This window comes from Mytilus californianus, unplaced genomic scaffold (genome assembly GCF_021869535.1).
Source record: "Mytilus californianus isolate M0D057914Y unplaced genomic scaffold, xbMytCali1.0.p SCAF_4, whole genome shotgun sequence".
Taxonomy (NCBI): domain Eukaryota; kingdom Metazoa; phylum Mollusca; class Bivalvia; order Mytilida; family Mytilidae; genus Mytilus; species Mytilus californianus.
This window is the reverse complement of record NW_026262690.1, coordinates 56,150,943-56,163,668: the sequence shown is the minus strand read 5'-3', so window position 1 is coordinate 56,163,668 and position 12,726 is coordinate 56,150,943. Positions and strand designations below refer to the sequence as shown.

The window sequence follows — 12,726 nt, the reverse complement described above, 5'->3', positions numbered from 1 at the left end:
TCCGTCTATAATGATTGTAGATTTTGATTGTTGGATAATTCGGTTTTTAGAAACTGTTGGAATTGTTCTAGTGCTAAACCGGTGTCAGATGGAGGTCTATAAAATAAGGATATTATGATGCTTATTGAGCCTGTAATATAAATTTCTGCCCAGACTATTTCATATTCTGTTTGTAGTTCTTTTATTTATGAACTGATGAACTCTTTTGTTATAGCAATGTGGACCCCACCATGACTGGTCATTACTGGTGGTCTGTCATGTCTAGACACTCTATATAACTATATAACTCTGATGGAAAGTGATCATAAGATAATATATTTGTATCAAGCCAGGTTTAAGTGCCAATAATGATGTCAGGTTTATCAGTCATATCTAGCAACTCAAGCTTTTTATTTTTTATTTAATTGAAAGTTGATGTTCAAGATTTTAATATTTCTTTTATCATTATATTTGTTATATTTTTTATTTATTGTTACGTTAGCTGATGCTTTTTTTAGGAATTGGCGAGGATGCTGCTTTTGGTGCACCTGGACTGCCTATAAGACTAAAATTGGTTTGTGAGTTTAGACTTTCGTAAGTATTTGATATTTCAATGGTGGATGTATTAAAGAAGCTAGTAGAAATGTTTGGCATGCCACATTGCAAACAATGCCAACTTACGTTACTGTTGTTCATGACAGCATATATATGATTTGGTATGCCTTGACTGTCTATATCAAACAATGTTTCGAATGTGTCACAGCAGACTGCTTTATGCTTCCATGTGATTGCTTTTTTTCATTGACCACAAGGCCATCCTGGTGTTCTAGGACCTGAGTTTGTTTCTGTGTCAAATGAATTTGCTAGTAGTATTAGAAACAGGTATTTGTGAGCTGATCGTGCAGGTGTTGAACTAAGCTTTAGTATGGATTGAACACTTTTTATGTGCTGGTTTATTTTGTTTTATGTATCCGTTTTTATTCTGTAGTTAGTCACCACTTCGGTGTTATCATGTATATCTATTATATAGTCATTTTTATAAATTTACTGTTTGCAAAAGTATGAATTATTCTAAAAAATAAGGATGTTCTTATCCCAGACAGAAAACCTTAGCCGTATTAGGCACAACTTTTTGGAACTTTTGGTCCTCAATGCTCTTCAACTTTGTACTTGTTTTGGCTTTCGAACTTTTTTGATCTGAGCGTCATTGGTTAGTCTTGTTTGGACGAAACGCGCGTCTTGCGTATTAAATTTTAAATCTGGTACCTTTTGTTAGCTATTATTCGTATGTTTCTCTGTCCTATATGTTCTCCCATTTATTTGTATTGTAGTCCTGTCATGTAATGTTGTCATTTTAATGTTATATTTAACATTGCCATAAAAGCGGGAGGTTTGGCTAGCCACAAAACCAGGTTCAACCCACCTGTACCAAGTCAGGAAAATGGCCATTGTTATATTATAGTTCGTTTCTGTGTGTGTGACATTTTTATGTTGTGTTTCTGTTGCGTCGTAGTTCTCCTCTTATATTTGATGTGTTTCCCTCAGTTTTAGTTTGTAACCCGGATTTGTTTTTTTCTCAATCGATTTATGAATTTCGAACAGCGGTATACTACTGTTGCCTTTATTTAGGGTTAATGTAGGGTTGATACTGTTACCTTTCCGTAACAGAATAACTATAATGGGAAAATTGATCTGATGGAACTTGTAAAAGTGTGTCATTTTGTTTTACTCTGTCTGTGCTGTAGCATAGTGACAGCTTTGTGATGTTGCAAATTGTTTAGCAAGATAGAATTTAAAACTATTCTATATGTACACATAATTATTAAAGTAATTGCACTTACTTGTTCTGTTGTTAATTTTAATGCAGTCATAGGAACCGAACGTGAAATCTCAAGTGTGCTCAAGTGTCCTCGAATAAGAATGGTGGAAAGAGGGTTTATCAGATATTAGTTGAATATACAACAGTTAATCTTCGTCTCCTGGGCAACTCAGGAACACGGTTAATTATAGAAGCCTCATTAGTAAATAAAGGCAACAGTAATATACCTCTGTTCAATAGTCATAAATTTATTAAGCGAAAACAAATCCGGGTTACAAACTAAAACCGATGGAAACACATCAACTATAAGAGGAAAACAACGGAACAACAGAAACACTGAACTGCAACAAAAACAAATACCGACATACATAGAAACGGACTTTTTGATAACAACTGCCATATTCCTGACTAGTTCAGGATATTTTAAGAAAAAATGGTGGGTTGAACCTGGTTTTATGGCTAGCTAAACCTCCCGCTTATATGACAATATTAAAAATATCCGCTAAAATGACAACATTATGTGACATGAGTACAGTACAAAGCAGATAGTCAAGTTGTAAAGGCAGATTTGTTTACTTCCCGTGTACGATGGTTTTTTTTTGGCGGTTGTCAATTATTCATTCATTCAGTGAAAATGTTTTCGGTTTTTGTAATGTAAAATGTTTTAACTAGAATTTTAGTTAAGCACAGGATTTAATTTATAATATAAAGTTTTTAAAATAAATTTGGATGATAACAGGAGCTCGAGTTGATGTAGAAATAACTTTCTTCAGAGCCGGAGGAGGAACGTATTTTCAGGTCCACGCATGCGCCCTTGATCAGATTGGTGATATATTTCTAAAGTCGAATGGGTCAAAGGTTTCTTTTATAGAAATTCGAATGGTTCAGAAATGGCTACAATGTGGTAAAACTGAGGTCAAAGATCAACTTCTACAAATCTGTGAAAATTTCAATTTTGAATATTGTACCTTTTCTGAGTTCTGTCTTGTTACAAATTGATACTTGTTAGAAAACAATTCCTCAAAAACAAAACTACAAATTTCCTGTTTTCAACCCATATTTGGCCAAAAGGGACAGTATTTGGATTTTAAATTTTTTTCATTCGGCGTCACTGATGAGTCTTTAATTTTTAGACAAAATGAGCGTCTGGCGTACACCATTATAAGCCTGGTATCTTTGATGAGTTTCTTTTATTGACTTATTTGGCTCATTGGCAATCAACTATTCCGTGTATTTTTAAAGTGTTTTCTTATCATTGTGCTTTTCAAAGTTTCTGTCTTTATTATAGTTTTCAAGATATAGACTAAAACACTAAATTGTTCAGGGCAATAACTCCTCTCTTATATTCAAGTAATTATACATTCTTAATCAGCTAGAACAGATTTCCAAATTAATAGAATATTTATAACTTGAAGTTAGAGGAAAATGCTAGCTTCTTTTTTTTCTTCCCAAAGAATCTCCAGTATAAAGCCTGCCTCATGAATAAAGGAACAAGTCGGCAAGAAGAGGAGCACAGTTGGTTCTCATGGGAATGCCGATTGTTTGTTGAAAACCACTTCCTCCAAACGAAGTTGTGCATCTGCTATTATGGAATTGTTTCCGGATTATTTTCATTTTCTGGACTTTGGAACTTAGTCTTTTTTAGAGCAAAACATGATATAATCTCTTAACATAAGAAGTAATGATTAAAATGACTCTTTACACAAAGATTACTTGCTCTGTACTGCTCAGATGTCATACAGGGCAATTTGGTGTCGCATCGGATAAGACGAGCATCAATTGCCGTGGATTTTAATTCTAATTTGGCAAGATTACAACTGTCTTTATTTAACTAAAAATATTGTATTTACTAGAAGGGAAAGGGAGCATCCACCTGTATTTTTTTGGATAAATGGTGAAGAGGTTGAGAAAATAAATATTCACTGTCATCTTGGGATAACATTTCAGTCATCAGCTTCATGGAACACACATATTGATATTATTTATAAAAAAGCATGCTCTCGTCTATCTGTGCTTCGTCAAGTTAAACATTTATTAGATAGGAGTTCACTTATACGTATTTATTATGCTTTTATTAGACCTATATTAGAGTATGGTGACGTTGTTTGGGACAATTGCTCCCAGCACGAGTCTGAGCTTCTTGAAAATATCCAAATAGAAGCTGCTAGAATTATTACAGGATTACGACGTAATTCCTCAAGACAAAAACTTTATATTGAATTAGTTTTAGAAACTCTGGAGAATAGACGTAATAAACATAAGCTTATACTATTCTATAAAATATTAAATGGGATGACACCTGCATACTTATATGAGTTAGTCCAGCCATATCTTCCCAGGCAGACCCCTTATACTTTGAGGAATGAAAATAACACTTTTCACCCGCCTCTTGCTAGAACTAGCTCTTATTTTAATAGTTTCATTCCTTCCACTATAATACTTGGAATAGTCTTCCTTTGAGTTTACAAAAATCCCCAAATTTGGGTATATTTAGAAGTGGACTGGACAAGTTTTATAGGACTGATGATATATTTAAACCTTTCAACTATGGGATAAGGAAACTTAATATAAGTCATTGTCAACTCAGAAATAATGCTAGCAACCTAAAATCTCATTTGTTTAATCAGTTCTTATCCGAGAACACTTTTTGTGCAAACTGTAATCACCCTGTTGAGGATAACCAACATTTCTTTTTTATTTGCTCTAAGTACAATGATGTAAGACAGATCCTACTTGATTCCATTTACTCCATTGCTGATAATGTTGACATAAATATTGAATTATTACTTTTTGGAAACAGATTATTTTCATATGATTTGAATATTGCTATTTTTAAATCTGTTCAAAAATATATCAGTGACACTCAACGTTTTGTTTGAAATTTACTCAATTTTTGTTTTATTTAGTTTTATTTTTTATTTTTTTTCTCCTCCACTTCAACATTAATTCATTTATTCCACTAAGTAAGCTGAGTGTCTCTTTCAAGCCATACATATATATTTCTTATGACTTATAAAGGATATTTGCATGTTTCAAGGTACTTGAATAAATGATGAGTAATTGCCTATATACTTAAATATACTTTACATTTAGTAAGTAACACTGTAAACATATATTTGCTCGTGTGTGCTCATAAGTAGCATGCATGTTCCACTATATTACATTATTTTAAATACAGTTGTTATAAATGAATTATACCTTGTACATGTAATATGGAGAGAGGTTTTATAGGCTGTGCCTGTTGCTCAATCCTTTTCATATCTTAATGAATAAAATATGTTTAAAATCAAGTCTTTATTTAAAACGTTCAGGTACAAACCTAAAATATTTACAAGAACGATAATTATACGATGGTCAACAAAACTTTATTTGGATTACTATGATGTATTTTGGGATTGTTTTTATGATGCGCCTATGCTTGAAAATATGTGCAAATAAATGAAAAATTTAGTTATCGAATTCAGTTTTTTAAAGATATTACGGAGAGTCACTGAAGGCACAGATATTGTTAAAATCTTGCTCAATCTATTTAAAAAAAAATATTATATATAAAACGCATCAACAGTTTGTTCTTAGAAGAAGAAAAAAATAATTTCCAATTTGCAGGGACAATTAAATGTTTATGTAGAGTTCTGCATATAGCTCGTTTTCAACATGAATGAAGGTGCCGACTGGTCATCTATCCTTTCTTACATTTTATGTCAACTGAAGCATGTAATTATTTCCTTGAACGCAAACATAAAAGTCATCACTTAATATTAATATATTATTTTAACTTTCATTAGAAACTCTCAACCACCAAAAATTTTAAATCCAATTTTTAAATACTCGAGGAGCTATATATATATATATATATAGTCAAGAATATGACAGCTGTTTTCCATTCGTTTGATGTGGTTGAGCTTTTGATTTTCCCATTTGATACGTGACTTTCTGTTTTGAATTTTCCTTGGAGTTCTGTATTTTTTTATTAGTGAAAACATATTTTCACAAGATTTTACGGCTGATATGACTGCTTTAGTAGCTTGCGGTCAGTATTTCCCTTCTTATGCATTACTGGCAACGATGGCATTGTTAGCATTTCTTTACAGGCTGTTTTTACATTATTATTCCTCTTGCAAAGTTGACATTACTTTGTTTTAAATACGTCTATTATTTCAATGCAGATCTGATTTGTTAAGGAAATGTTAACATCGCCGAATACACTGTATCAACGAAAGATGCGTTTGAATGTAAAAAATAGCTTTTATATTGTCATTCGATGTGGGTGTATGACACTGAAGGTCCAAGGAATTTGTACCCTTAGCACATTGATGACAAAATACTAATCAATTACTATGGTGGTTGTTTTGTATCACAATGTGTTGTTTGTGTTAACATCGTTATTTGATAATGTTATACGGTATTTAGAAAATAGCAGTACAGCAATATTTTTAAATAATGCTTCTCCCTTTCGAAGCACCTGATATCACCTCCGGATTTTTGGTTGGGTTCTTATTGCTCAGTCTTTAGTTTGCTACGTTGTGTTTTGTATACTGTTTGTCTTCAACCTGTTTTTCACTTTTTGCCATGACATTGTCAGTTTGTTTTGAACTTATGAGTCCCTTTGGTATCTTTCGCCTCTCTTGTAACAATTTGTGTTGCACATTTAAAAAATATTAATTCCTGCTTTTTAGCCCCTCCCCCCAAAAAAAAACGAAAAAGAAAAGACTTTTCATTTGACAGCAGGAATAAAATATATACCTCTGTATATAGAATAATGATAAGCACTGAGTGCATCGACAAGATAAGCGTCTCCTGCTATGCGTGCATTACCGGCCATGCTAGTCAAGACTCAGTCAAACGTCACGATAGGGAACAGGTTACGTCGTTTTTACCAATTGTACAATTATTTTGGTATATTAGAATCTAAGACCGTCGAATCATGTCTATCGATAGTTGAGACTTGAAAACATCGTACAGTTAACCAATTCGAGGTGGTCCTGAAAACAATTTTATACCGTCAATTTCAGAGAGTAGACCTTGAGTAAACAACACATCCCTGTTAACATAGATTGTTGACAAGAATATGCACGCCTTTGTGACGTATCAAATGAAATTGAAAAAGAGACATTTATTGTCGAAATGCGCAATTTTTACGCTTAATATTATTACTACCACTGGATCGATACATCTGCTGAAAAACTGTTTTTATTAAAAATTTGCTGTTACAGAAGTTTGAGACTATTTTATATTAAGGAATATATCTCCCTCGTGCAAATCTCTGATTCCTTGCTTGGCTTTGGCCATACTTTTGTCTATTTTGGTTTATAACCTCTTCATTTTTAACTAGTTTTAGGGTTTTCAAATAATTTGGCCACGGGCATCACTGAAAAGACATTTATTGTCGAATTGCGCATCTGGTGCAGTAAAATTGGTATTGTTAATATTATTATTTGACAGTTTTTAACTTGGTTTCCTTTTTATTTCTTCTCCCTACATCTAAGATTTATGTTTTCGTGTAATATTTCGTTATTATTATATAAGGTTAATAACAAATTGTCCTCGTCAAAGGTCTCGTTAATGTTTCATATATCAACAGTTATTATTAAATGTTAAACTGTATCATTCCAGTGATATACGTGCTAAGTTAAGATCAAATGTTAATACTAATAGTAAATACATTTATGTAAGTCTTGACTATGTTAGAAAATAATATAATTGTGATAATTGATTACAGAAGTTCAGACAAAACGAACGAAATATGACGTTTAAAGTGCCATTTATCAGTTTAGGTTTTCGAAAAAAAACAAATATGGTTTGTAAATATCATTGGGATAAGAAGTACCTGGATATTTGGTATCATTTGAACGATATATCAGTCAGATTTAGTTAATACCTAGTCAAAAATATGCATATTGGCAAAGCAATTGCCCCTTAAAAAAATACCGATTATCAACTCCCTATTTCTGATAAACACACTCTCATCATTAATTAAAATGTATATTTTTTAAAGTCAAACTTTATATAAAGTTCCTTTAAACCATCAAAGGCATTACAGATATCTTTGCAAAAAAGGAAAACCAGATCGGCTTACACTTCCTATTTTGAATTAGGAGATCAACATCTGGTTGGTATATATGTAACACTCAAACACGTGTCCTTCTCAAACGTGTTCAATTCCCCCTAACGTGTCTATGATGTCACTAAATGCTCAAATATGTCTTCGATGATTTTTGACGCTTTAACGTGTCCTTTCGCAAACGCCACTCTTGTCCATTTTTAAAGACGTCCAAATTCTTCTAAAAACGATTCCGGTGTCACATGATTTGAAAACACACCAAGACAAGAAGATTTAATGGGATCTTATACCTGGTTACATTGACTACGTAAATTACAGTTTTCCTCAAATCTTACATTTATAACAAAATGACCTTTGTTAGATTTTATTCGTCAATAAGTGTAAAGAGAGGCGGAAGATACCAAAGGGATATTCAAAATCATACGTCGATAACAAGCTGACAAGCAAATAGCAAAAGACGAAAAACGAACAAAGACAAACAACAGTATACAAAACACAACATAGAAAACTAAAGACTGACACACACTGATTAATGATAGTTTGCGAAGCCACTCACATTTGAGTTGTTTTTTCTTATGAAAGCTTAACATTGTCATTGCTTTATAAAATAAACTGCAGTTAATATTATTTGGTTTAGAGACAACTAACTGGCAAAGGGGAGGTAAATTTTATTTGGAATGAAGTCCAAAAGGGAAAGTTCAGATGCACCTACAAGTCGAGCATTGCATACTAAGTGTGCATATAATTTGCCATTTAATTTAGATACGATTAGAAAATGAATAACAGTTGGTTTAATTATTTTTTTGTTATTGCACCTTTTCCCTAAGATATCTGTTCATTCAAAAACAAAATCCCATTATTACATCCTTCACTATGTACAGTGCATGGTTCACGTCTTGGTCACTTTATCCAAATCACTCCTCCTCTCCTACCGAAGCCAATGCCGAACACAGTTATCATCTCATTCATGAATGATAGGACTTATGCAACAGTAAACTATATCACCACCATGAACACGTTTAGGAACGTGTTTGAGAGTGTTATGTTGTGTAATGTTTTTGTGTCTTAACTTGCTGTCGAGTCCGTTCTGACCTTCTGTATGTGAAACAGTAATAAAGATACAATCGATATACGATAGAAAAAGAGATTGAAACCCGAATCTTATCCGTGCACTTCAATCCTGATATGTTTCATTTTAAATAATCATTCGTTAATTATATTGTCGCATGTAAAATCCTTGTCCTTAGACTTATTTTCATGGTTCAGCGACTACTTTATATGCGTTTTGTCATGTGAATTTTTCACTTATTATGAATAATAACATTTGATCTATGGAATTCGCGCAGGGTTTTCATGTCCTTCATGTAGGGTTCACCTGACCTCGACCTCATTAAATGGATTAGTGATCAAGCTTTAGTTTGAAAGTACGTGAATATCAATTTCTCAGATACTATAAGCAGTGGGTCTACTATATGTGGTGTGTGGACTGATTGTAAGACGTACATGTCAGACTTGCAGGTTTCATCTGAACTTGACCTGTTTTTGTATTGTTATGAGTTACAATTTATGACTAAAATCAGCAAAGACCCATCGAAACAACATCTGATACAAAAATTTAACAATACTTTTAGATATTTGGATGATATATTGGCTCTCAATAATGACGACTCTATTGTGTATACTAAAGAAATTTATCCTGTTGAACTTACTTTAAATAAAGCTAATACTAACAATGACCACTGTCCTTTCCTCGATCTTGATATCTATATCATTAACGGGAAGCTTAATACAAAAATTTAGGATAAAAGAGATGATTTTTCATTTCCTATCGTTAATTATCCATTTTTAGATGGTGACGTTCCCTTGTCACCATCTTATGGTGTTTATATATCTCAACGTGTACGATTCGCACGTGTATGTAACAACGTATTAGATTTTAGCGAAAGAAATTTATGTATTACTGAAAAATTATTACACCAGGGTTTTCGATATCTTAAACTTGTCAAAACATTTACTAAATTTTATCATCGATATAAGGACATCATTCGTAAATATAACTCAACATGCAGACATCTTATACGTTCGGGTATTTCACATCCAATCTTTTATGGTAATATTCTTTACAAAGCACAAAAATGTTAGTATTCACCTCAAAAGCTAACAAAACCTTTAAACAGACTTATTAAGAAGGGATAAGTTACGATACTGTTGTCAGGTTATTAAAGTTTGCATATTTTGGCTTTAATATTGATTCACTTATAGGGTCTTTGCATCGGAATTAAACATATTTATTCTAAAACCAGTTGTTGGCATGACACGGGTTATGTTCTTCTCATATATTTTATGATGGTATAATACTAAACCCCTAACAGGAGGGATTGTGTCTGATATTCTTATCATGAAGACATAATCTTTCAATCAGTTTAATTGAGGTCTGGAGCTGGCATGTCAGTAACTGCTAGTAGTCTGTTGTTATTTATGTATTATTGTCATTTTGTTTATTTTCTTTTGTTTCCTATTCTGACATCGGACTCGGACTTCTCTTAAACTGAGTTTTACTGTTCGTACTGTTGTACGTTTGTTTTTTCTACATTGGCTAGAGGTATAGGGGGAGGGTTGAGATCTCAAAAAACATGTTTAACCCCGCCGCACATTTGCGCCTGTCCCAAGTCAGGAGCCTCTGGCCTTTGTTAGTCTTGTATCATTTTTAATTTTAGTTTCTCGTGTATAATTTGGAGTTTAGTATGACGTCCATTATCACTGAAATAGTATACATATTTGTTTAGGGGCCATCTGAAGGACGCCTCCGGGTGCGGGAGTTTCTCGCTGCATTGAAGACCCATTGATGGCCTTCAGCTGTTGTCTGCTCTATGGTCGGGTTGTTGTCTCTTTGACACATTCCCCATTTCCATTCTCAATTTTATCATCTAACGAGTTCTTTTCATGGTTCATTTGTCAATGTTAAGTTTTTGTGTTTTGGTTTGTTCTCAGAAACTATAAGCAGGAGGTTAACTACATTTGGTGTATGAAGTGAATTTAAGGTGTACATATCTGTCTGGCATGGTTCATTTGACCTTTTCCTCATTTTCATGGTTCATTGGTCAAATTTTCCTGATTAAGTCTATACTTTAGATTCTATAATCAATTAACCATCTATATTTGGTGCATACATGATTGTAAATTTTACATATATGTCTAGTATCAAATCAGCTTGACCTCATATTTATCGTGCATTGGTCAATGTGTTCGTGGTTAGGTCTGTTTCTATAGGCAATACGTTTACTACTTTTAGTTTTATGGAATGAAATTGTAAGGTGTAAATGTTGGTTTGGAAGGGTTCATTTGTCCTTGACCAGATTTGCATAGGTCATTGATAACGATAAGTTTCTGTAATATTTGTAGTAAAACCTTTATCTGAAAGACTTTCAACATAAAATCAATGGTGATCAGTTATGCAGCGTGTGCACTCTTGTTAATTCCTTTATTATCAATTTCATCCTGGAGACTGGGCACTAATTGAAGCCTGTGAATAACCAATTGCCCCATGATTGCCCGAAGACTACTGAGTTATCTTTATAAGAATGTTGAAATTTCAAAACTAACATTTAACCTACATAATTAGGTTACTGATTACAATCTTGACTGTTGATTTTTATTTGCGACACAGTTTTCCAAATTCAATTGTTTACATGGAGGGATTGAGGGTTGGAAAATTTAATTGTAAATAAACTCATCATAGATACCAGGATTGAAATTTGGTATTTGCGCCAGACTCGCGTTTCGTCTACAAAAGACTCATCAATGACGCCCGAATAAAAAAAAAGTTAAAAAGGCCAAATAAAGTACGAAGTTAAAGAGCATTGAGGACCAAAAATTCCTAAATGTTTTGCCAATTATGTTTGCTAGAGCAACAATATAATTTGTGTGAGACAACATAAAGATATGAGACGTATGTTTAACCATTTATGCGTAAATCATCAGAACTTGCGTATCTGTATACTTTTATGAACTCCATTTTCTAATTTTTCTTTCTAGGTATTGTTTTGCTGGGTAACATTTATTTATAGTGACACAGAAAGAATTATGATATTTTGGTGGCTATTTCCGTGATATATGTGCCATATAGAAACAGACAAAATTGACTGTGTATTACGTAATTTAGTCATTACTACAGAGTTATCAAAAAGCGACCAAATATCGACTGCATTTACGTTTTGGATTTATCTGACTTATCATGCATTTGTAATTGTTGGTGGCATATGTTTTACTTTTAAGTTGTACTCTTTATCTGACAAAATCATATACTAGATAGGTATAAGTTTTTGTGTAATGTTCATAAAGACCATTGTCGAGAAAGTACCCTTACTTTTTTCGTCCATATTTGAGATTTTGTTTCCATTCAAATCATAATACTTTGACTAATTTCTGTATTTCAGAGACAGACAACGTCCATATTCATAAATTAGTAGCGTTTATGGTTAAATGAAAATCAAGAAAAGCGCATCGGACACATGACATTTAGGAAGTGTTATTTTCTTAATGTAAGAAAAATTTTATCCCCGGAATGTTTCGTTATAGTTTCATATAACGACAGTTTGTTTTTATAAATGTTAAGCATTGACACCATTGCAGTGACATGCATTTAATTTAGTTCAAATTCATGTAAAAAAAAAATAAATTTATCATTGTTAACAGTTTGTTGCAAACATGTATAAAGGTGATATTTTAAGCATATAAGGCGAAACAAACAAAATGTGAATTCTGAATTGTGATTTATCAATTTTTGCTTTCTGAAAAATGAATAATAAATTGTTAAAAATAAAAGAACCTGAATAATTTTTATCATTTGATTAGTCCAATCAAATTG

The 12,726-nt window shown here is 32.6% G+C and overlaps 1 long non-coding RNA gene across 1 annotated transcript; it reads left to right on the top strand.

Annotated features, from left to right (window-relative positions):
• The first annotated feature begins 501 nt into the window (after positions 1-501).
• On the top strand, positions 502-12,239 carry LOC127698549 (uncharacterized). Its single transcript, XR_007980889.1, has 2 exons — positions 502-573; positions 11,895-12,239. It is a non-coding gene; the product is annotated as an uncharacterized LOC127698549 (long non-coding RNA).
• The last annotated feature ends 487 nt before the right edge of the window (positions 12,240-12,726 follow it).